Raw genomic sequence first — 23,160 nt, forward strand, 5'->3', positions numbered from 1 at the left:
GGTTTTGCAAGCTCATATGCACACTGCCTCACTCTGCTTCTTTCTGGGCTCTGGCCCCAACTCCACGTCTCTGCCCTTTACGTCCTCAGAAGCCTGCACCAGATTGCTGTTGGTTTATTCAAGGGGTGCAGTGCACCATTACAGACTGCCGGGGCCGGACAGCAGCTACCTTCGGTAAAACATCTCTCAGCAGAGTAAAGCAACCTGTGAGGTGCCCTAGCTAAAGATGAGATCATCGCAGGGAGAGGTCAAGGCGAGGTCAAGGCTAGTGCAAGACAAGGGCCTTTTGGGCCCCGCCACAGGGAGGCGGCGCCGGGAGCGGGCGCGGCGCAGTAGCAGGCCGCCACCGGGGGCGCCATTTCGGGAGCTCAGTTCCTGCAGGCGCCCGAAATAAATGGCGGAGGGGGGCGGAGACCTTCTCGGCGCCATCCAATCAGGCGGGAGAGACCCCCGTGGAGGCGGTGCCGCTCGGCACCAAGCCCAATGGGAGCGAGCCATGCCGGATGATAGACAGATGCCCCCTCTCCTTCGGGCCGCCCCAAGGGGCTGGGCTTGGCGCCTGTCGGCCAATGGGAAGAGACCCGCGGGGCGCGTCGCGCCTTCCCGTGGTGCCCCGCGGCGAGCGGCGGCAGGAGCGGCCGCGACTCCATCCGGGTCCCGGCGCGGCTCCGGGTCACCCTGCGGCAGGTAATGGGGCCGCGGCAGCGGGCGCGGTCCCCGCAGAGTTCTTCTGTCGGCTGCGCGGTGGGCGGCGAGCTAAGGCTAGCCCGCGGGAAGCGGTTAGCGGGGCCTGGGAGCAGGAGTCGAGGCGCGGGCGGGGCGGCGGGCGGGCCCGGCCCTTTTCTAGCCGCGGGCGGGCGCGCAGACTTGCGTCCGGCCCCTGTGGCCGGCGCCGCCGCTCCAAGGAACGGGGGTTGTCTCTGGCAGCGGGGAGCGGCCCGGGCCGCGGGCGAAGGCTATGAGTGCGGCTGCATGTTCCGGTGAGAAGGTGGAGTGCAGTGGCCGTTGACGGGTGGGCCTCTCCGCTGCTCCCGCGTGGCTGAGGTGCCCTAATCCTGGCTTTTTTTGCCACTGAGGCCTTTTTACCCCCTTGCCGCCCCCCGCCCCCCGTCTCTCTTCCAGGCTGACTTGCAGGCCCGGAAGTGCCGCCCCCGGGCGCTCCGCAGTGGCGGCTTGGCCGCGGCGCCAGCCGGGGATAGGCCGCAGATGCCGTCAGCGCCTGGCTACGTCACTTCCGCTGCTTAGTGTGTGGGCAGGGGAGACCTTGGCCGCAGAGGGGTCCCCCCCTTCGTCCCTGCTCCCCGACACGGGGCTCCGGGGGACCACTGCGGCTCCCTGCTCGGGTCTCCCCGGGCTTGCCCACACCATGGGCACCGGGGAGCGCTGATCTGCGGCGGGGAGCGGTGGCCGGAGGAACTTGTGGCGGGGCAGAGCAGGTAGAGACGGCGGGCAGGGCCGCAGGCAGCTGCGGGAAGGGGAAGAGGGCATTGGAGATGGGATGAGCCGGCAGAACGCAGTACGGCGTAGGAAGAGTTAAATTCAAAACACAAGGGGACAGAAGTTGAAGAAAATAGCGTTTGAAACGTGCCTCCTTCGACACAGGAGCGTGCTGTCAGTGAAGCGCAGGGCGAGGGCTGGGATTGTACAAAGCTAAACTTTACGCTTCTGTTTATGCTGTGCTCATCGAAACAGCTCGTTATATTTCAGCGTTGTTGTTAGGACGGTGTGGAGTAACAGTAACATACTCTGGTGAATTCATTCTGGCACGGCACAGTAGTCAGCCTTAGACAAAGACAGTATGCAAATTATATTTTTATGACTTATTTCTTGTGGGAGTGAAAACTGAACCAGACGCTCAAGGTTATCATAATCCTTACTTAGGGATCTGCCATTTCTGCGTTGTGTGTGCGCCTCTTTGACTGTACTGCATTGTTCAGATACCTCTCTGACTGGCATGCAAGTCTTAACTGGCATGAAAAAAACTGATTGCATTAAAAACGTGTCAAAATCTTGCAGAATGATGCTTAATCGTAACAAGGGCCCAAATCCATTGTGGCAGAATTTTGGACAAAAAAAGTCTATTTCCCTTCCAAAGCAATCCTGTTTCTTTACCTTAAGCCATCTTTAAGGAAGAGGGTATCCTTTTCCTAATTTTTCCAACAAGTAAGCATCTTTAGCTGCCAGGGGGCTTTACCAAAAGAGATATTTACTGGCATGGCTCCTGCTATGTTCTGTTCACAGCAACACCCAGGTGTTAAACAGCCTGAACCTACCTAAGAAGTACTTTATAGTGTCTGTTCAGACTTGATGTAGTCTTTCCAGTGTGGTCAACACACTAGAATAGATTTAACATATATAACAGACGATAATGGGATTTTTTTACCCTATAATAGCTAGATCTTGAAGAGGAGATTACTAAGTAGGTGCATTGTGATATTTTAAATATAAAACAGTCAGTTGTAAATTTTTCTTTGGCTGGGCTTTTCACCAAGATGTACTGTTTGTATCTTAAATGCCACCTCAGTGACATTTCTGATCTAAATGCCATTGAGGCATTTACAGAGTGTGACCTCACGTCATCCTAGGAGGTAATTTTGCATTGCAAGACTTCAGGCTTGGCAAAAAGAAGCTTGGATACAACATCAAAGCACTTGGTTTGTTTTTTCTGCTATTGCTAACAAGCTATACCCTTATTTCACTTTCCTTTTGATAATTGCTTTCTATATTTCCCCTGTTTTTAACAACAAAAAACATCACCTCATTTTCAAAAGAGGGAAAGGCTCCCTAGAACTCCCAAAGGGGCAAAAGATGTGTAACTGTGCTGCCAGTTAATATCATAATGTAGCATTCTGGGAAACATTCCTGTGCACCAACTTCATTGTTGGCTGAATTTGTTACGTTAGCATGCAAACTTTGTGCAGAAAAAAAGTGACTCTGCTTACCAGTAGCATGTCCCAAGTGACAAATCTGCTAAGGAAATACACATTTGTATATTTAGAAGTAAGTTTGAAGGAGGAACAAATAACCAAAATGCTGGTTGCTTCTTTTGAGGAGCTTACTGAGACCTTTGCACTTGTTTGAAGCTAAACCCAGGTGTGCTCTTAAATCTATTGACAGATGCACATTTGAGAAGGATTTGAGGAAAAACTGCTAAGATTTTAGTGCAGTCATTTTCCTTCCCTAGCTTCACTGAGGTTTTGGCCTCAGCACCACCACGTGCACCACTTACACACTTGGTGTTTTAATACTAATGTGTAGATTTTGCACTGGAAGATAGGAAGATTTGTGTGACATTAGGATCTTTGTTTATATTAGAAATTTTTAATTATCATCTTACGCTCCTCCTGCATGAGATAAGCTTCACTCAGTGCATGAGGGAGCAGTAGTGACTTAGAATTTCTTTCAAGACACGGTTTCTGACTATTTGTGTTCCAGCTAGAAAAATAAGCCCAAATCAAGCACATGAATTGAGAATCTGACAAAACAGTCAGCATTGCAGCTTACAGTTTTGTAATAGCAGAATTGCTTTGTGTTGAAGGAATTCAATAGGATAAAAGATTTTGAAAATTGAACCAAAAAGTGGCATTTCCATATGAGACACCAGAAAAAGACATTACTGGTGACCATCAGTGTTCTTAATCTGAGACTAGTGGCTGAATCAAATCCAAGAAACACCATAGTGGACACATCTCTTTCCAGGTGTATGGACTTCAGTAACTGCTCATGCTGAGAGTTAAAGCACATCAATAAACTTGCATACCGTTGTGTGCTAGAGCTGCTTTAGTCCTGTTCTCCTTGTCAAACCTGCCAGTTCAAACAGGTATTCGTAGAATCACAGAATGGCTCAGTTTGGAAGGGACCTCAGAGATTATATACTCCAACTCCCATGCCATAAGAAGGGACACCTCCCACTAGCCCAGGTTGCTCCAGGCCTGATCCAACCTGGATTTGATCCACTGAATTTGTAAAGCTGACTTGCAGCAGCAGAATGAAACAGGCTTTTCAGGGAGCAGGTTGCTTACAATTGCCAGATGATATTTTGGCAGAAGGGTGTGCTACAACATTGCCTACCTCGAGTTAATGCATCCAGTATCTGAAAGGAGTCTGAAAAAAATGCTGGTGAGGGATCTTTTAGGGTGTCAGGTAGTGATCAGACTGCGGGGGATTGATCCAAGCTAGAGGAGGGCAGATTTAGTTTGGATGTTAGGAAGAATTTAATTGTAACTATGGTAAGACCCTGGAACAGGTTGTCCAGGGAGGTGGTGGAAGCCTCATCCCTGGATGTTTTTAAGGCCAGGCTGGATGTGGCTCTGGGTGGCCTGATCTAGTGGGAATGTTCCTGCCCATTGCAGAGGGGTTAGAGCTGAATGATTCTTGAGGTCTCTTCCTGCTGTGACAATATTGTCATTCTGTGATCTGTTTATTTCCATGCTGCATATGGGATCATAGAGTGGATTGGGTTGGAAGGGACCTTCAGGATCATCCAGTTCCAACTGCTTGCCATGGGCAGGACACCTTTTAGACCAGGTTGCTTAAGGCCTCATCCAACCTGTCCTTGAACATCTCCAGGGAGAGGACATCCACAGCATTCCTGGATTCCTGGGCAGCCTGTTCCAGTGTTGGTTGTAGTAGGTGTCAGTTGAGTGTAGCAGAAACTGCTTCATCTACAAACTCACTTTCAGCTCTAAGTAATTTCTTCTCTGTTGCAAAGTGTACAAAACTGGAAGGATAAAGCATTTGTCTTTTGGGATCCCACCAAGAGGAAACAGAACTTGTGTATTATTTCTGCAGAACGTTTTGTGCCCTTAGCAGAGAAGGAATAAAAATCCTAACTCACTTGAGCTATTTTTTCCCTTTCAGAGGTTAGACAGGAGTGCTTATGTTCCACTGCTACTCAGTATCTAAATCTTTGAGACATCCTATGCAGTGCTTTTAAACTTGGAGGTAGCTCAAGGAACCCAGTGGGCCAGAGCCCATTTAGATTCTACCACTGGCACTTATCTTGGGCCCAAATGAGGAGGAAGGCATTATTCATAGCAAGGAAGGTAGAACCCAGCGCTCTGAGTATAGAAGAGGAAAGCATTTTGAATCACACTATAAAACTCTTGATTTTTCTGAGCTTTTCTGAAAGAGGTGTTGAGTTGTGTCCAGGGCATGTGCTGCCAGGCAGTGCAGGGGTAGCTGAGTGAATGGAGGGAGGCAATGCGAAGGATAATGAAGCCATTTCACCCTGACCAGTCCCTGCCAAAAACCCACTTGAGTTTGTAAGTCTGCATGGCTGTGTAGGTACTGCAGCGTGGCTAGATTAGATGGCCAGAGTTCACTCACTGAAAACCTGGGGGAGTAGGGAAATGTGGCTCCAAGCTGAATTCATGGGCTAGAACTGCTCTGTTTAGACCCCACCTGCAGCACTGCATCCAGTTCTGGTGCCTGCAGCATGAGAGGGACATATTGCTGCTGGAGTGGGCACAGAGGAGGCCGGGCTGGGAGAGTTGGGGCTGTTCATCTTGGAGGAGAAAAGGCTCCAGGGAGACTTTAGAGGAGTCTTCCAGTAGCAGGAGAGCTGGGGAGGGACCTTTGACAAGGACCTGTTGTGATAGGAGGAGGGACAATGGCTTTGAGCTGGAAGAGGGCAGATTGAGACTGGAGATGAAGTTCTTTCCAGTGAGGGTGGGAAGACCGGAATAGCTTGCCCAGTGAGCTTGTGGCTGCCCTTCACCAGAGATGTTCAAGGCCAGGTTAGACGAGGCTTTGAGCAACCTGGGCTCGGTGGAGGTGTGTCTGCCCATGGCAAGGGATTGGGAGAAAGGATCGTCAAGATCCCTTCCAACCTAACCCGTTCTGGGATCTCTGCGCTGAGGCACGGTGCTGGTGCTGGCGCTGCAAGCTCTGGAGCGCCACCGTGTGGTGATGGCGGGGTCCGGCTGCAGAGTCAGCCCCTGCCTCTTAATGGGCAGTTTCAGCACCTTCATCTGTACCTTAAACAGCTCTATGATTGCAGCCTGGCTTTCTGCCTGCTGTTGCTTTGGGGCTTTTACAGGAAAACCCCACAGCAGCTAGAAAATAGCACTTGGAGCTCAGACTGCAGCAAGGAAGGCAAAAGAACAGTGTTTATCTGAAAGTCAGGTCATAGTCTAAGAGTTCATTGCCAAAGGAGAGGATTTGCAGGTAGTGAGCCCTGAAACTCTTGTGCTGTACCAAGGCATGATATCATCAGTGGAGGGATTTGCCTGAAGATGAGAACATAGCAAATGAGTGGAAGCTGTACCAGCAGTGTCATTTATCAGGCATGCTGTCCATTGTGCTGCTCTGCTTCTGTGTGTGTCAGAAATGCTTCTTGTATGCTGTCAGAGGAGACCTGGCAGAGCTCCTTATGGAAAAAGATGTTGCAACTTTAAAAGCTATTTGAAATAGCACACAAATTAGATTGGAAAACATGATGATTGGAGGGCTGGAGTGCCTCCCTTATGGGGAAAGGGTGAGAGAGTTGAGGCTGTGTAGGCTGGAGAAGGCTCCAGGGAGACCTTAAGAGCAGGCCTCTAGGATGTGAAGGGGCTACAGAAGTGCTGAGAAGAGACTTTTGGCAAGGGGTTGCAATGCTAGGACAAGGGGTACTGGCTTTGAGCTGAAAGAGGGGAGACTAAGACTGGACATAAGGAAGAAATTCTTTCCAGTGAGGATGGTGAGACACTGGAACAGATTGTGGATGGCCCCTTCATGGAACTGTTCAATGCCAGGATGGACAGGACCTTGGACAACCTGGTCTAGTGAGAGGTGTCCCTGCCCATGGCAGGCAGGAGGTGGAATTAGATGATATTTAAAGTCCCTTCCAACCTGAACCTCTCTGTGAACTCCCTGAACTGCAGGATCAGTTGATATTAAATATTGATTATCTTAAAGGCATTTTCCAGGCAAATTCTGTGATCAGTAGATGATAGAACAGTGATTAGCCAGACTTTGCATGGATGCACACACCCAAACCCACAGAAAAGCAGAAGGGAACCTGAACTTCCTCCAAAAAGTTTGACAAGAACTTTAATTCTCTACCACTCTCTTATTAAACTGAACAAGAAATGAGCAGTGACTGATGCAACATCAATAAAATCTCTGCAGCACATAGAAGACAGCATAACTGCTGGTCTTCAATAAGGGGTTTTTGGTACAGAATGAGGTTTTCTTGATGTACTTTGTGCACTTGATCTCAAGCCAGAGTACTGTGTGTAACCAATAGTTACAAAAAATGGAAGTAACAAAGTCCTTTCAAGGTCATTTTTTAACCTTAAGTCCTGTATTAGATGGACAAAGTTGTAGGCAGAGATGTATGAGATAAAAGGCTCTTGTCAGGAGAGTGAAAGGAGGCAAATTGCCTTGGATTGAAGAGCTGCAGGTACTGACCAGGACCATCTCTAGTGGTGGCAGTAGAGAATTATGCAGAATTTCCAAAGAAAGAATTTGACTGGGAAGTCTGGCTGCTTGGAAATAGGAATAAGAGCTGCCTGAGACATCTCAACTAACTTTTTCCTGAAGGTGGTGAGATGCAACAGATCAGTTTCTAGATTTATTACACCTCTTGTGTTCTTCAGGCTTCATTTGAAAGGAAATCCAGAAGTATCTCTGGAGAAAAGGAGACTGAGGGAGGACCTCAATCTAAAACTACATGACAGGAGTTTGGAATGAGATGGGAATTGGTCTCTTCTTGCTCGTGATAGGTGATGAGAGGATATGGCCTCAAGCTGCACCAGGGGGGATTTAGGTTGGACGTCAGAAGAAACTTCTTTCGTGAGAGGCACAGGCAGATGCTGCCAATGGAGGTGGTTGAATCCCCATCCCTGGAGGTTTTTCAAAGAGGCAGAGCTGTGGTGCTGAGGGTTGAGCCCCAGCCTTGGAGAATGATTGGGCTGGATAATCATGGTAGGTCTTTCCCAACCCAAATGATTCTGTGGTTGTTTCTCTGTGTTGCCTTAAATGCTTTATACCTTTTGAATTTTGCAAGAAGCTTTTGCATGGTGGTACCTATCCAGCTGCTCATAAAGCTTGGGACATTTTCAGTATGTGACAGAATTGCCAGCTTCACACTGAAGTTCTACTGAAACTGAACATCAGGAACTTCATGGAGTCACCATTTCACCAACCAAATGGACTGAACTGGCTCTCTGCAGCTGACTTGCACTTAACAAATGGGGCTTGTCCCTGCTTCAGCTCAGCTGCTGAAGGTTTGGCTGCAGAAGCAGGGAGCTGGAAGGACCTTCATCTTCCCTACCAAATAACCATTTCACAACAGGACTTCTACTTGAGCTCATTCAGAAGGATGTGCCATGTGCCAGTGCTTCCTAATGGTTTGACGTTGTGCCAGTGCTCCTCTTGGAGTCGATTTCTGGTTTGGGCAGGACCAACTGCTCATATCCATCTCTGCTGGCAGAGTGATCACAGAATCGCAGGATGTTTGGGGTTGGAAGTGACCTCAAAAGATCATCCAGTCCAACCCCTATGCCAGGGCAAAATCCCCCAGAACAGGTCACATGGGAATGCATCCAGGCAGATTTGAAAGTCTCCAGAGAAAGAGACTCCACAATCTCTTCTGGCATCCTGTTCCAGAGCTCCAGCACCCTCACAATGAAAGTTTTTCCTTGTGTTCATGTGAAACCTCCTGCTCCAGCTTGCACCTGCTGTCCCTTGTCCTGTCATTGATTCACCAATGTGAATCTGGAGTAAAGCATGGAGGGGGTTGGAAAGTACTTTGGAGTTTGTTGTGTTCTGAGGGAATCGTGTCAGCACTTTGTGCATCAGTGCAGCAGGAGGGTTTTGGCAAGGACAGGAACATGCCTTAGGACACGCTTGTTCTGTCAAGGCTTTGTCTGGAGTGTGGTCTGAAAAAATGGCAGCTCAGGATTGGGCTGGCAGCTCCCAACTGGGCTGAAGTGCTGAATGTTTTCAGACCAGTGTTTCTGTAAGCATTTTCAGCTGTCTCCAAAGTTCCATTGACAAACCAATGGGTTTCTCTTTCCAGCTTTGTTCTCAAGATGTGCTTGGTGAGAAGGAGATTCCAAGGCATACATCTAACTGGCAAGTATTTTGATTTCACTATGCTTAGGCTTTTTAACTTCAAGATCATGTTGAGCTGTGTTAATATAGAAATGGGCTTTAAGGTTCTATCAGGAGCAGTTAGAGTAACTTGCTTGTTTCTGGTCTGAAAACTGTATTTTAAGTGGCCTTTTTTAGGCAGTTTAACTCTTTAGAATGTCCCATTTTAAGCGGCCTTTTGGTAAGGTGGTTTATTAATGTAGATTTCTAATGCAGAATTCAAGTGGCCTTTTTTAAGGCAATGTGACTCTTAAATGTCTGTTTTAAGTGGCCTTTTTAAGGCAGTTTATGAAATGTCCGTTTTAAATGACCTTTTAAAGGCAATTTAACTCTTAAATGTCTATTCTCAGGGGCCTTTTTTAAGGCAGTTTAACAAATGTCAGAGTATGGGTGGTGACCTCACTTAATTTTGTTTGTAATCAAAGAATCCTTCTTTGTGGGACTTGCTATAATTTCAATCATAGAATCAACTAGATTGGAAGAGACCTCCAAGCTCATCTAGTCCAGCCTAGCACCTAGCCCTGTCCAATCAACTAGACCATGGCACTAAGTGCCTCATCCAGTCCTTTTTTGAACACCTCCAGGGATGGTGACTCCACCACCTCTCTGGGCAGCCCATTCCAATTTGAGGCTCATGGAAGCAGCACAAAATACTCCATTTGACAGGACATGACATTTTTTGAGCTATTAACTGTTAGGATGGCTGAAAAAAAAAAGGTCACTCTGTGGAATATTTATCCCATCAGACTTAACAAATATTAGGGCCCTATGCCAAGCCATGTCAGTCAGTTGCATATTTATGGTTCTGGAGTTTATAGCTTTTAAAGTGTAAAGAGAAATCCCCATCTGCATATTTCTGACAGACTTTTCTTCTTACAGATGAGAGGTCCACACCTAGGTCCCTTCAGAGAAGTTTCATGATTGTAGTTGCCAGGACTACACCAACTTACTAACCATCTAAAGGTGAAAGAAAGACCCAGGCAGTTGGTAAAGACTCTGAAATGGGGGTATTTGATCTGTAAAGTAACTGTATTGCATGCTTGGGGCGCAGTCGGGGGTGGGGGGAGTAAGGAGAGTGTTTTTACTGTGCTCATGGGTTTATGCTCTGCAGCTAGCCTCAGCTTGTGGACACTTTCTCCATCAGCTCTGAAGATGGCTGCGCTGTGGGATGAGGTAGTAGGTTGTATAGTTTTAGGGTCATACCCACAACTGGGAGATAACTATACAATCTACTGTCTTTCCTAAAGCAGCAGCAGATCTGCAGTGGAAAACTTCGGTTTAAGCTCAATGTCAGACTCTGCTGAACTTCTGTATTTGTGATGCTCATCACAGGAGGAAGTGTTTCTGTGACACCTATGGGTAATGGTAATGAGATGTTTCTGGTCTTTGGCAAACCTAGGCTGTGATTCTGCATACATTTTTCTCCTCTAACAAGTGAAAACCAGATTGATTCCTGTTTGGTAATCAAATGCAGATTACTGATGTTCCATTGCTAACTGAAGTACCAAACATCCTTTAGAATGAAACTGTGGTTAGCTCCTTAAGCTCTTTGCTGAAGTATATGCTTCTCTGTCAGAGTGAGGTAGTAGATTGTATAGTTGTAGGGTAGTTATTTTACCCTGTTCAGGAGATAACTATACAATCTATTGCCTTCCCTGAGGAGTAAATTAAACTGCGGGCCTCTGCAGTCAGCCTTGTCTGCACTGAGCACCAACAGACCTGGTACAGGGGCAGGCTTGGCATGTGTGAGAGTAGAGTCATCAGGGACTGACAGTGTGAGTGGTGCAACCCTCAGATGATCTGTGTGACTTTGGTGACTTCTCTTCCAAGGTGAGTGGCACAGTGGTGGCTGGAGCTGGAAAATCTCTGTGTTCCTAGATACAGTGAAATGCTCCACAGAGTGGAGGTTGAGTGTAAAAATCCAGGTAGCTCAAGCTTGTCCATTGTGACTTCAGACTGCTCTGAGACCCTGATTTTTTGGATGTATTAAAATTCCATGACTCCATCTGCTTAGTAGAAATTGGAGGGAAAATGGAAATGAAACTTTATTAATAAGTCTGTTTATTTTTCTCCCAGCTCTTCTAGCACATGAGCCTTAATGCTAAACTAATCTGTTGAGTAGCCACAAGTGACTCCTCACCTTTTTTTGGGAAACATCAAGCTGTGAACTTTGAGTATCCAAGACTCATAACTGTAATTTTTCTCCTGAGATGGGTAACTGTTTTCACAACAAGCCATTTGAAGCTTGCTGCATTCTTTTTTTTCCCCTCCTGACATCCTAGGTGTACCCAGTTTAACAACTTCTGCACTAGCCTGACCAGCTAACAGCTCACTGAAGTAACCAAACAAAAATGCTTTTTGGGACTGAAAGTTTAGCAGAGTAGGTCAGAGTGAAAATGGAGCCATTTTGTGAGTATTTAAGGCCAGAACACTGAAGCTGGTTGACCACCACTTTACCAAGCAGTGCTAGCTGCAGGCTTGCAGTATGTGCCCAAGCCTAAGAAGACCCAAAGCAGCTGTAAGCTAAACTTGACTCCACAGAGCAGCTGCTAAGTGAGAAGAACTGCAGAAAGGAAGTGTTGGGCTCCTAGGAAGAGGTAGTAGGTTGCATAGTTTTAGGGCAGGGATTTTGCTCACAAGGAGGTAACTATACAACCTGCTGCCTTTCTTAGGGCTTTATTATGACACCGGCACCGTTTGGGCTCCAGCCTAACCTCCGCAGCTCTGGGGCATGAAGAGAAGTGACAAGCTCTGCCTCAGCACGCTCAGGGGCTCTGCAAGCTTGGTACCAAACTCCAGCCTAGGGCTGGGACTCAGGGTGGTGAAATGTGGCATTTGAGGGGGCACTTGGCTGTTTTGGTGGTGTTGGCTTGAGATAAGTGAGAGGCTGCATTTGGAAGGCAACTTCTCAAGGGGTGAGGTTGAGTTCCCTGTGATTAGGATGCACTTGCAGTGTTCAGCCAAAGTGCTGAGTACTTCAGCAGATAGCTGAAACATCTCTTCCTTTGACTTTATGCATTTCAAATGGAAAAACTGAAGTTATTTTTTCTCCAGAAGGCTCAACTTGCAGCTCTCCTGAAAGCTGGTGTGTTCTCAGCAGGTAGAGGCACTCCTACTGAAACCAGCTCTCAGCCCTGGGTTATTTGCAGGAGGGAGTTTTCACTCCCTTAAAATGAATGATTGCATGTTTTAATATTCTCTTGGAAGTGAATGTTAAATAGTGGGCTGATTTCTTGTGTGCACTGCAGCAGTAGTTGTGGCCACGCTTCAGCTGCACATCCTGTGCTGTGGGATGCAGACTTGAGCTGCTGAGCATCTTGTAGCATTAATCTGTGTGCCTGCACAAACCACTGTTGACACTGTGGACAGCAAAACAGAATCATGAGCGTGTTGAAGTGTGCTTGTATTGAACATCCTGTGAGCTGCATTGTACACCTTTGCTTTAGGTAATAAAGCAGAGCATTTTGTGCAACTCCAGCAGTGGGTGGCTCTTTGTTTTCTCCAAATGAAGTGGGTTTCAAAGAAAAAATGCCTGAGTTCCTGGAGTAAAGTCAGAAAGTCACAGACTGGTTTGGGTTGGAAGGCACCTTAAAGAGCATCCAGTTCCAACCCTTCTGCCCTGAGCAGGGACACACTGCACTAGACCAGGCTGCTTAAGATGCCATCCAACGTGGCTTTGAACACTTCCAGGCTTGAAGCATCCACAGCTTCTCTGGACAATGCTTTTCAGTGCCTTGTCACCCTCTTGGGAAAGAATTGCTTCCTAATGTCCAGTCTCAATTCAGCTTCTTCCAGTTTGAAGCCATTACCCTTTGCCCTGTCACTCCATGCCTTTGTCAGGAGTCCCTCTCCAAATCTCTGGGAGGGCCCTTCAAATCCTGGAAGGCTGCTCTAAGGTCTCCCCAGTGCCTTTTTGAGTCAACAACCCCATCTCTCACGCTGTTCTCAGGAGAGGTCCTCCAGATTTTTGTGAGGCTTGTGTCCATGCTCTTAACACTTCAGTGTCCTTGCGTTGGGGGCTCCAGAGCTAGGCACAGGACCCTGGTGTGGTCTTACAAGAGTGGGACCAATGTACGAACACAGTGTTCACTACATTGAGTGTTAACAGTTCCTCCAGTGTTCATTCCAAATTATTCTATCCTTAAATGACTTAAAGAGTTTTGGTGGAAAACTGAGAAGTGCAAGGTTAGTAGATGCTCTCTCAACCTTCCCTGCTCTGGCAGGATTGCTGTCCTCAAGTACTTTGAGCATGTTGTGATCATTGCAGAGAGCTCCTACAGTAGGGGTTCTGCCTTTGCTGTAGATAAAACAGATCCAGCCCTTCTGCGATCTGTAAGTGGCCTTGCTGAGGTCTGCACTGAGGCAGGAAGTGCTGCTGAGTTAATGTTTGGAAACAGTTGATTTATCCAACTGACACCCATCTTTCTGCTTCTGATTCTTCTCCTTCTCTCAGGTATAGGCATTGGTCTGATTTTAATTGGCAACAGCTTGCTCAAACAATAAGGAATTGGGCTGCGGTTCAGCAGTCTGACCTTGGCAGATCATTTCTTGCCCTACCTGTGGCCTTCTCCTAGTAAGTGGTATCAGCTCAGCAAAGCTGGATTTGTTTCCTTTTTTTTTCCCCCAGGTGTATACTCAGAGAGGGGTCTAAAGATGAGGTGACAGCACAGCAAGAATCCTTCCAATAAAGCAGCAGTGGTTAAAGAGTGCACAGAAAACAGTGCAGAGAGGCTCACAGTAACAGTAGAGACATGTTTACCACCCATGCTGAACTGACTGTGTCATGGTGGTCTTGGAAACTTTCCAGCAGAGCTCCAAAAATAGAGTAAAGCTTCATTGCAGATCCACATCCCAAGAGAACTATTACTGTTTGCTGCCCTTCCATGCAGGAAGGTGTGCTCTGAAATCATCCTGGTGGTGTGAAACCCGAGAGCTGCTCAGCTTTTCCTGTGAGAGACAACACCACTGGCAACCAGGCTGCTGCAGGGGCTCGGGGTGCTTGTGCCACCTTCATGGGGTAGGAACCTCTAGCTTCTTTCTCTGCCTTGTGCTGACAGCAAGGCCTGGGGCTGTTGTCTGGAGAGGAAAAGGCTGAGAGGGGATCTGATCAATGTCTGTCAATATTTGAGGGCTGGGGGTCCGGAAGGAAGGGACAGCGACTGTGACTGTGGCAGTCAAGAGTCGCTGCTGTTAGGGGCTAGCAGCTCCTGGAGAGCAGCTGGCAGCATCAGTGCCCAGAGCAGAGCTTTCCTCTGGTTCTGAATCCTGTTTTCCTGATGGAGGTTCCCAGGTTGGTTGGAGGATTTGCATTCTTAACCGTTAGTTTTACTCTGTGCTTTACTATGCAACCTCCTTCCAACCTGTGAGAACAGATGCAAGGAAATTAACCTTTAGCTGTCAGGTATATAGAGAGATGTTACCGGCCTGCACCTGGACATTTCCATGCCATGTTTCTAGATCATAGTGATAGAATGATGAAGGCTGGAAAATACCTTTGAGAGCATTGAGTCCAGCCATAACCCAGCTTGCATGACCACTGAACTGTATCATGAAGTTCCACATCTCCATGCTTCTGGAACACCTCCAGGGATGGTGACTCCACCAATTCCCTGGGAAGCCTGTTCCAGTCCCTGATCACTCTCGCAGCAAAGAAAATTTTCCCAATCTCCAACCTAAACATCCCACAGAGGCAATGCTGAGGTCATTTAAAATGCCAAAAAAGCTCTTTTTGCTGTCTTTTGTGACCCTTTGTCCTGTCCTTGGACATCCCTGAGCAGAGCCTGACTCCATCCTCCTGACACTGCCCTGAACATATTTATCAGCAGCAATGAGGGCAGCCCTCAGGCTCCTCTGCTCCAAGCCCCAGCTCTCTCAGCCTGTCCTCACAGGAAGAAGTTCCACTGCCTGCAGCAGCTTGGCGGCTCTGTGCTGGGCTCTATGAAGCAGTTCCCTGTGGTCCTTGACCTGAGGTGCCCAGAACTGGACACAATATTCCAGATGTGTCCTCACCAGGGCAGAGTAGAGGGGCAGGAGAACCTCTCTCGACCTCCTTGCCACTCGCCTTCCAGGATGCATTAGAATCCTGCCCATTAGAAGCCTCTGCAGCCTGCCCATCTCTGGAGGGATTCCTTCCCTCCAAGTCTGTGCCTCCTGAAGTGAACCAGACCATCTGAAATTCTCAAAGACATGCTCAAATCCTTGGTTTCTGATTTGATCCACAAGCCTGGCTGGAGTCGTGTCCCTGCTGGACTGCCATGACTCAGCACACTCCATTGTGCTTCAGAAATTCTGGAAGCCAGCCAACAAGTTCCTTCCAGAGACTACCAGGAAAAATCTCTGCTGCCTTGCTTGCCCTTCAGATCTCCCCCAGTGACTGCAGAGTGGGGTACTTTGAGCAGGGGCAGAGCTGGCCTTTGCCTGTCAGCTTCCCTTAAAGTACAGAAGCTAAAATCCCCTTCCCATGCCCTCTTTCTGCAGCTTGTGGACCAGCAACATGGTCCCATGGTCTGGATCCATGTGTGGTACAGCTGCACACAAAGCTTTCCACCTTCCCTGCTGACTCATGGATGGGTGTCCCAGGAATTTGAAGCCTGCATTGATACGGAGCTGTGCCAGCAGCCAAATCTCATCTGCTTTTGGGTAGTGTTTATTAGTCTTAGACTGACTCAGGGCTCAGCAGCTGACTGATGAAAAGAACTAAAGAGTCTAAAGTGCTGCTCAGAAAAATGAATAGAGAGCAGAGTGTTTCTCTTGGTGGATAGCAGTGTTGGGTTGATCATTCTTCAATCCACAGCTTCCTCCATCAAAGTTGGCAACAGAAAATAACCATAGAATTGCTCAAGTTGGAAAGATCTCCAGCTGTTAAACTGACACCACCAAGTCCAACAGGGAGGTGTTCAAGGCCAGGTTGGATGAGGCCTTGAGTGACCTGTTCTAGTGGAAGATGTCCCTGCCTATGGCAGGGGGCTGGAACTGGATGATCTTTGAGGTCCCTTCCAACCTAAACCATTCTATGATTCTGTGACTCTGTGCAGCCTGGCCTTGGACACCTCCAGGGAGGGAGCATCCACAACCTCCCTGGGCAACCTGTGCCAGTGTCTCCCCACCCTCACTCTAAAGAATTCCTTCCTCATCTCCAGTCTCAGTCTCTCCTCTTCCAGCTCATAGCCATCATCTGTCATCCTGTCACTCCCAGCCCTTTCTGAAAGTCCCTCCTCAGCTCTCCTGTAGCCCTTTCAGGTGCTGGAATGTTCTGGAAGGTCTGCCCTGAGCCTTCTCTTCTCCGGGCTGAACAGCCCCAAGTCTCTCAACTCGTCCCCGAAGGGCTCCTGCCCTCTGGTCATCTTCATGGCCTCCTCTGGACCTGCTTCAACAGTTCAGTGTTTTTCAATCTAAATATTTCCTCAAACTGGTTCCTGATGCAGGAAGGTGGGGACAAGACAAATGTTCTATGTCTTCACCACCCTGGGTGACCTCATGCGACAGCCTGATGAGATAAGGTTCTGCGTCACTATCTTTGATGTAAATTCTTTCTCAGGGTTGGTGAGGGAGTGTTGCAGGTGGCCACTTCATAAAGCAAAACAAACAGGCACAGCTCTATTTTTAGTTCCCTGGCAATAAAACAGACAAATGCCATTTTCCAGAGGTGCTTCACTGAGATTCCACCTTCCTGCTTACGGACTGCAGTGACAATCCCAGGAGGGATTGGCACCCTGAAGTCATGCAGGGGTTGCACACAATGCTTTCAAAGGGCTCTAGCTGACCCCAGAATTGAGAGCTGGCTGCTTCTTTTGGGCATCTTTGAGAGATTAATCAAAACTTTGTTGATTCCAAGTAAGTGTTTTACAAAGTGTTACCTACCATGAGAGGAGGGACCAAGCAGACCAAGCAAAACTCTGTGTTCTCAGGTGCCTGAGCCTAAGCAAGAGTGATAAACTGCTCCCAGTTCCCTTCCCTCAGAGTTTTAGGTTCTTCACTGGACACAAGACTCCAGCACCTCAGTATCTTTTGAACCATTAGTGTTACACATTCAGAGAAACTGAATGGAAGGGTAGGCTTGGGGCACAATTTTCAAACCAGATCACTGTGGTCCTTGTTAACTTTCTCAGGGAGACAGGAGAATAAACCCCACCAGAATACTGCAGCTAATTTGCTTTAGATGGAACAATGCTGTGCACTGAGGGGTGGGAAGAGAACCCGTGAGGGTGGTGAGGCTCTGGAACAGGTTGCCCAGAGAAGTTGTGGAGCCTTCAGATGTTCAGAGCCAGGTTGGATGGACCCTTGACCAACCTGATCTGATAGGAGGCGTCCCTGCCTGTGGCAGGGGGTTGTAAATCTTTAAGGTCCCTTCCAACCCAAAGCATTCTATGACTGATTCTTCTGGCTGCTGTATGTTGAGAAGGAACCTGGTATTAGACAACTTCATGTGTTGAGTAACATCTGCCTGCTACAGAATGTGGTGGTATTCACCCAGAGTGGGAAGCACAGGATGTACAAACAGCCCCTGACAAGCAGGTTGGCAGGAAGAGCAGGGCCAGGTCTCCTGAGTGGTAATCCTGCCTGCTGGGCATATTCCCTTCCCTGGTGTGATGGTTTGGGAGCTGCAGGCCACGCACAACTCATGTCAAAGCCTGCACGGGTTCTATTTTTCATGTTCAGTACAATTTGACTCAATTGGTGCCAAAAATTTTCAGGATTCTCCCTCCCCTGTCCCCCATGAGTTATGTTTCCTTGAAAAACCACAACCCTCTCTAAGCAGCTCAGAAATGCACCATAAGCACGAAGCCAGCGCTAGACAATAACAAATGGAGTCCAATGGCAGGCCAGGATGTGCTGGTGATAATGTTTTCCACTGAAGACAGGAGCACTGAAATTTTCCAGCACAACACCAGAGGCACCATTCCCCCCAGGAATGAGGCACAAATCAGCTCTGGCTCAGCACCCTGCCACCCAGCCAACCTTCGCCCACCTGGGGCCACCCCGCAGGTGTGATGCGGAGCCGCCTGCCCCGCACGCTGAGCTGGGCCGGCCCAGCCACGGCTTGACCTTTGCCATCCTGCCTTGTCTGCCTGCCCAGCAGGAAATCACATGTGTGGCACGAGCCTGACCCAGGAACAGTGCAGGCAGGAGGATATTCTGTGCGAGCAAGGAAGGGCAGGGTCTGCAAGATGAATCACCGCGACAATCATTATCCTGAGGAAAAACCTTGGAGGGTGGATGCAGCGTGATAACTGCCCTCTCAAGGTGACAGCAGCGTGGGCCACCAGCTCTGCCGGGTAGTGGGGGACGGGAGGCTGCAGCACAGCACAGCCACGCAGAGAAATCATTGAGGGAGGGCCAGAAGAAGAGAGAGGCCAAGCAGGCATCCTTCTCTTCCCGGTGGCTCTGACCCCAGCCTGCCATTCTTGTGTGAGCTCACACGAGAATTGCTCCCGAAAGTTATTTTTAGCAGGGCAGCAGCTTTCAGGGAAAATAAATAAAGGGGCAGACAGTTGCTATAAAGGCAGGAAATAAACTTTAGAAGCTCTTCAGCTTTTGGCCAAGCAGGGCAACTGAATCACACAGTTCCTGAGCATGCATGACAGCCTCAGATAAGAGGAACTCCAAGCAATAGTCCCCTTGCTGTCTGCTCCGATCAGCCCCCTGATAACACAGTGCTTGGCCACTGCTCCACACCTGCAGCAGACACCTCAGCCACCACCCCCAGGGTACTGCAGGCCCTGCTGTGCACTGCCCACGGCTCCAGCAGACACAGCAGTGATATGCAGGCACAGCTTTGCAAACCAGCTGATGTGCCCACCTTGCTGCTCGGCTTTGGCATAGGGGCATTGAAGATGTTGGTATAGGCTCTGCCTGCAGGAAAACACAGAATAGTGTGGGTTGGAAGGGACCTCTGAGGATCATCCAGTCCAACCCTGCTGCTAAAGCAGGGGCACCCAAAGTCCCTCAGCCTTTCTTCATAAGAGAGATGTTCCAGTCCCTCCAGCATCTTTGTAGCCCTTTGCTGTACCCTCTCAAAAAGTTCTCTGAGGTCCTTCTTGAACTAGGGAGCCCAGAACTGAATACAGTTCTCCAGATGAAACCAGGGCAGAGTAGATGAGGAGGAGAACCTTTGAGAGAAGGAAATATTTTGTTGCCTTTCAGTTTTTCAAGCACTTAGCTTGGAGGATCAGAGCTGCCACAGCCTGGCCTTTGCTTCACCGTCATCCACCTCCAGGGCTGGAGAAAGTGGTGACTTTACATCTGCAAATGCTGACTGGCACAGATCATAGCATCATGGAATCACTTGGGTTGGAAAAGACCTTCAAGATCATTGAGTCCAACTACCAACTGTGAGACACCCACTAAACCATGTCCCTCAGCACCACATCTCTATGGCCTTCAAACCCTTCAGGAATGGCGACTCCACCAGTGCCCTGACAGCCTGTTGCAGGCCTTAACAATCCTTTTGTGGAAGGAGATTTTCCTAATATCCAAGCTAAAACTCCCCTGGGGCAACTTGAGGCCATTTCCTCTTGTCATAGAATCACAGAATCAGTCAGGGTTGGAAGGGACCACAAGGATCATCTAGTTCCAACCCCCCTGCCATGGGCAAGGACACTTCACACTAGATCAGGCTATCTATAGCCTCATCCAGCCTGGCCTTGAACACCTCCTGGGATGAGGCTTCCACCACCTCCCTGGGCAACCCATTCCAGGGTCTCACCACCCTCCTGGTGAAGAACTTCTTCCTAACATCCAGTCTGAATCTACCCATTTCTGTCTCTGTTCCCCTGTCCCAGTATTTGTTCCTTGGGAGAAGAGACCAACCCCCACCTGGCTCCAACCTCCTTACAGGCAGTTGTAGGGAGCCAGAAAGATGCCTGGTGGCTGCTTGGCAGGGCCAGAGCTGGGTTGCAAAACCCACCTGGGGTCACTTCAGCTCTCTGCTGCACCTGACCAGAAATACCTGCTGCAGTGCCATCATCTGAGGTAAATAAACCAGAATCTGGCAGGTGAAACGTGGGGCAATCCCTGCAGGGCTCCAAAGGCAAAAGCTGCTGCAGGCAGTGTGAGGCCACATCTGCCCGTGCACGTTCCTCAGCAGGCGCAGCAGAGCTTCCACCTCGCACGCAACCTGTGCACATGAGGAACGTGCTGCTCGCTGGGGGAAGGCTCCTCCTGCTCCTCCTCCCGCTCCTCTCCCAGCCCTGCTGAGCAGCTGCCAGCAGCAGACACCCAGAACCACAGAAAGTGAAACCACAGCACCCAGGGAGAAGGCAACGTGGGGAAGGTGCTTCTCAGGGGCTGCTTCCTCACTTAGATACAGAGGGCTGGAGCTGACAGTTACCAAAACACCTGTGTGGCCTTTGCAGTTTGTGTAATAATCATAAACCAATAAAAGCATTTCCTGCTCTGGTGTCATGTAGACCAGGATTGGTGTGGCCAGCAGCACCAGGAAAGTGATCGTGCCCCTGTACTGGGCGCTGGTGAGGCCACATATTGAGCATTGGGCTTGGCTTTGAGTCCTCACTGTAAGAAGGACATTGTGAGGGGCTGGGCAGGTCCAGAGAGGATATCAAAGCTGGGGAATGGTCTGGGGAACAGGGCTGGGAAGAAGCATCTGAGGGAGCTGGGGGTGTTTAGTCTGGAGAAGGCTGAGGGGAGACCTCATTGCTCTCTACAGCTCCCTGAAAGGAGGTTGCAGTGAACTAGAGATTGGTCTCTTCTCCCTGGTATCAGGTGACAGAAGGAGAGGAAATGGCCTCAAGTTGTGCCAAAGGTGGATTAGCCTGGGCATCAGGGGAAAATTTCAGGTGTTCAGGAATTGGAACAGGCTGCCCAGGGATCACCATCCCTGGAGGTGTTCAAGAAATGTATGGACATGGCACTCGGGGACATGGTTTAGTGGCCATAGTGGTGGTGTGTCAGTGGCTGGACTCAGTGATCTTAGAGAGCTTTTCCCACCTGAACAATTCTACAGTTCTGTGTGTTTGTGGGTGCCTTTCTATCTCACTGCTCCTGAGTGATGGGCAATGCAAACATGATGGCTGCAGCTTTGCCATCACTACAACTGTTAACAGCTTTAGATGATTCTGTGGCTACTTCCCCCAGAGCTAGGTAGCCAGCATCCCCTCACTGCCTCCTGAAAGGCTTCCCTGAAGGTCCTGCATATCTGTTGTTTGGAGCAGGGTCCCTCAGCCTGGGAATCATAGAATCATAGAATCACAGAATCAGACAGATTGGAAGAGACCTCCAAGTTCATCCAGCCCAACCTAGCACCCAGCCCTGTCCAGTCAACCAGACCATGGCACAAAGTGCCTCATCCAGGCTTTGCTTGAACACCTCCAGGGACAGTGACTCCACCACCTCCCTGGGCAGCCCATTCCAATGCCAATCACTCTCTGGAAGAACTTCTTCCTAACATCCAGCCTAGACCTCCCTCGGCACAACTTGAGACTGTGTCCCCTTGTGCTGTTGCTGGTTGCCTGAGAAAAGAGACCAACCCTCACCTGGCTACAGCCTCCCTTCAGATAGTTGTAGACAGCAAAGAGCTCTGCCCTGAGCCTCCTCTTCTGCAGGCTGCACACCCCCAGCTCCCTCAGCCTCTCCTCACAGGGCTGTGCTCCAGGCCCCTCACCAGCTTCATTGCCCTTCTCTGGACACCTTCCAGGACCTCAGCATCTCTCTTGAATTGAGGTGCCCAGAACTGGACACAGCACTCAAGGTGTGGCCTGACCAGTGCTGAGTACAGGGGAACCAACTCTGTTGGTTTCTAGATAGCATTGCTGGAGGGTTTGGGCTGGTGCTAGGGGACACCTGGAACTGGGGAGGGGGTCAGGAGTGGGGGAGCCATGGCTGCACCGGGGTGATCTAGGGGAGAAGGTGAGGTCAAACTAAAACATCCTCCCGCTCTCTTTGCTCGTTTAGCTGACAGGGAGTTCCCTTCTGAGCAGCGGAACGTCCCTCCCCTCTGGTTTTAGTTTAAGGCCGAACAAAACGATTTTGATCTTTTGCCGTCCCCACCTTCAGCCCGGGCTCCCCTGTGCCTCCCTCGGCGGCAGGACACGCTATCAATTCGCACAGGTCAGTTTCCTCTGCGCTGCGGTTGTTTTCAGCTGGCCGTGCTGCGCGGTGCAGCAGCCAGAGATACAAATGATCAACTGGAAGCTCCAATTAATTTTTCCTCCTGTCTAAATTAGGAGGGTGAGTAATTGCGGCGGTAATGGCGAGCAGAGCCTGTTTATCAATGCCAGTGAATAATTGGCTATTAAACAATGGTGCACTTTGCCTTTGGAAGCGCACAAGCCTGCAGCAGGAAGCGCGCTGCCAGCCCTGTGCCGCCCGGGTGATGGATGAGAGGAGTGGCACAAGCGGCGCTGCCCGGAGCCTCCCCGCCCCGGCTCCCCCAAAAAGCATCCCTGCTCCTGCGGCCTTACCCTTGCTGCAAGGAGAAGCAGGCTGGGCTGGCATGACAGTGGCTGAAGTCACAGGGCAGAAATAGCAGCAGCCTAATTCTGTAATCAATCACTGCTGATTGCAGGCAGCCAAACACCCTACCTAGAAACCGCAGGCGGGAGCTGCCTCTTGTTTTCTGCTTTTGTACGTGCCTCCGTCTGCCACCAGCCACTGCTCTGACCTCACCCTTTGTTCGGAGCAGCCTCTGGCCCTCTTATCTTCCTTGTGCCCTCCCATTTTCCATGCCAAGCCTATCCTCTTCCCACCATGCTCCTCATCCCTTCCTTTGACAGCTATGAATCTCCTGGCACACCGCCCTCTTCACCCAACTACACTGACCCCTCACCTCCACCTGCTTTTCAGTGCCACCACTGCATTTAGAAACGTAGAATTGTTGGGGTGGGAAAAGCCCTCTAAGACCACTGAGTCCAGCCACTGACCCAACACCACTAAACCGTGTCCCCAGATGCCATGTCCACACGTTTCTTGAACACCTCCAGGCATGGTGACTCCACCACCTCCCTGGGCAGCCTGTTGCAATCCCTGACCACTCTTGCAGCAAAGGAACTTTTCCTGCTCTCCAGCCTAAACCTCCCCTGGTGCAATTTCAGGGCACTTCTTTCCCTTTCCAGTTGTTTCTGG

General features: G+C 49.5%; 1 long non-coding RNA gene across 1 annotated transcript; it reads left to right on the forward strand.

The window, feature by feature from the left end:
- Positions 1 to 499: 499 nt before the first annotated feature.
- LOC135182321 (uncharacterized) lies at positions 500 to 12,553 on the forward strand. Its single transcript, XR_010305168.1, has 4 exons — positions 500 to 687; positions 9,008 to 9,063; positions 9,961 to 10,068; positions 11,158 to 12,553. It is a non-coding gene; the product is annotated as an uncharacterized LOC135182321 (long non-coding RNA).
- The last annotated feature ends 10,607 nt before the right edge of the window (positions 12,554 to 23,160 follow it).

The sequence above is a fragment of the Pogoniulus pusillus genome, chromosome 16 (genome assembly GCF_015220805.1).
Source record: "Pogoniulus pusillus isolate bPogPus1 chromosome 16, bPogPus1.pri, whole genome shotgun sequence".
NCBI lineage: Eukaryota > Metazoa > Chordata > Aves > Piciformes > Lybiidae > Pogoniulus > Pogoniulus pusillus.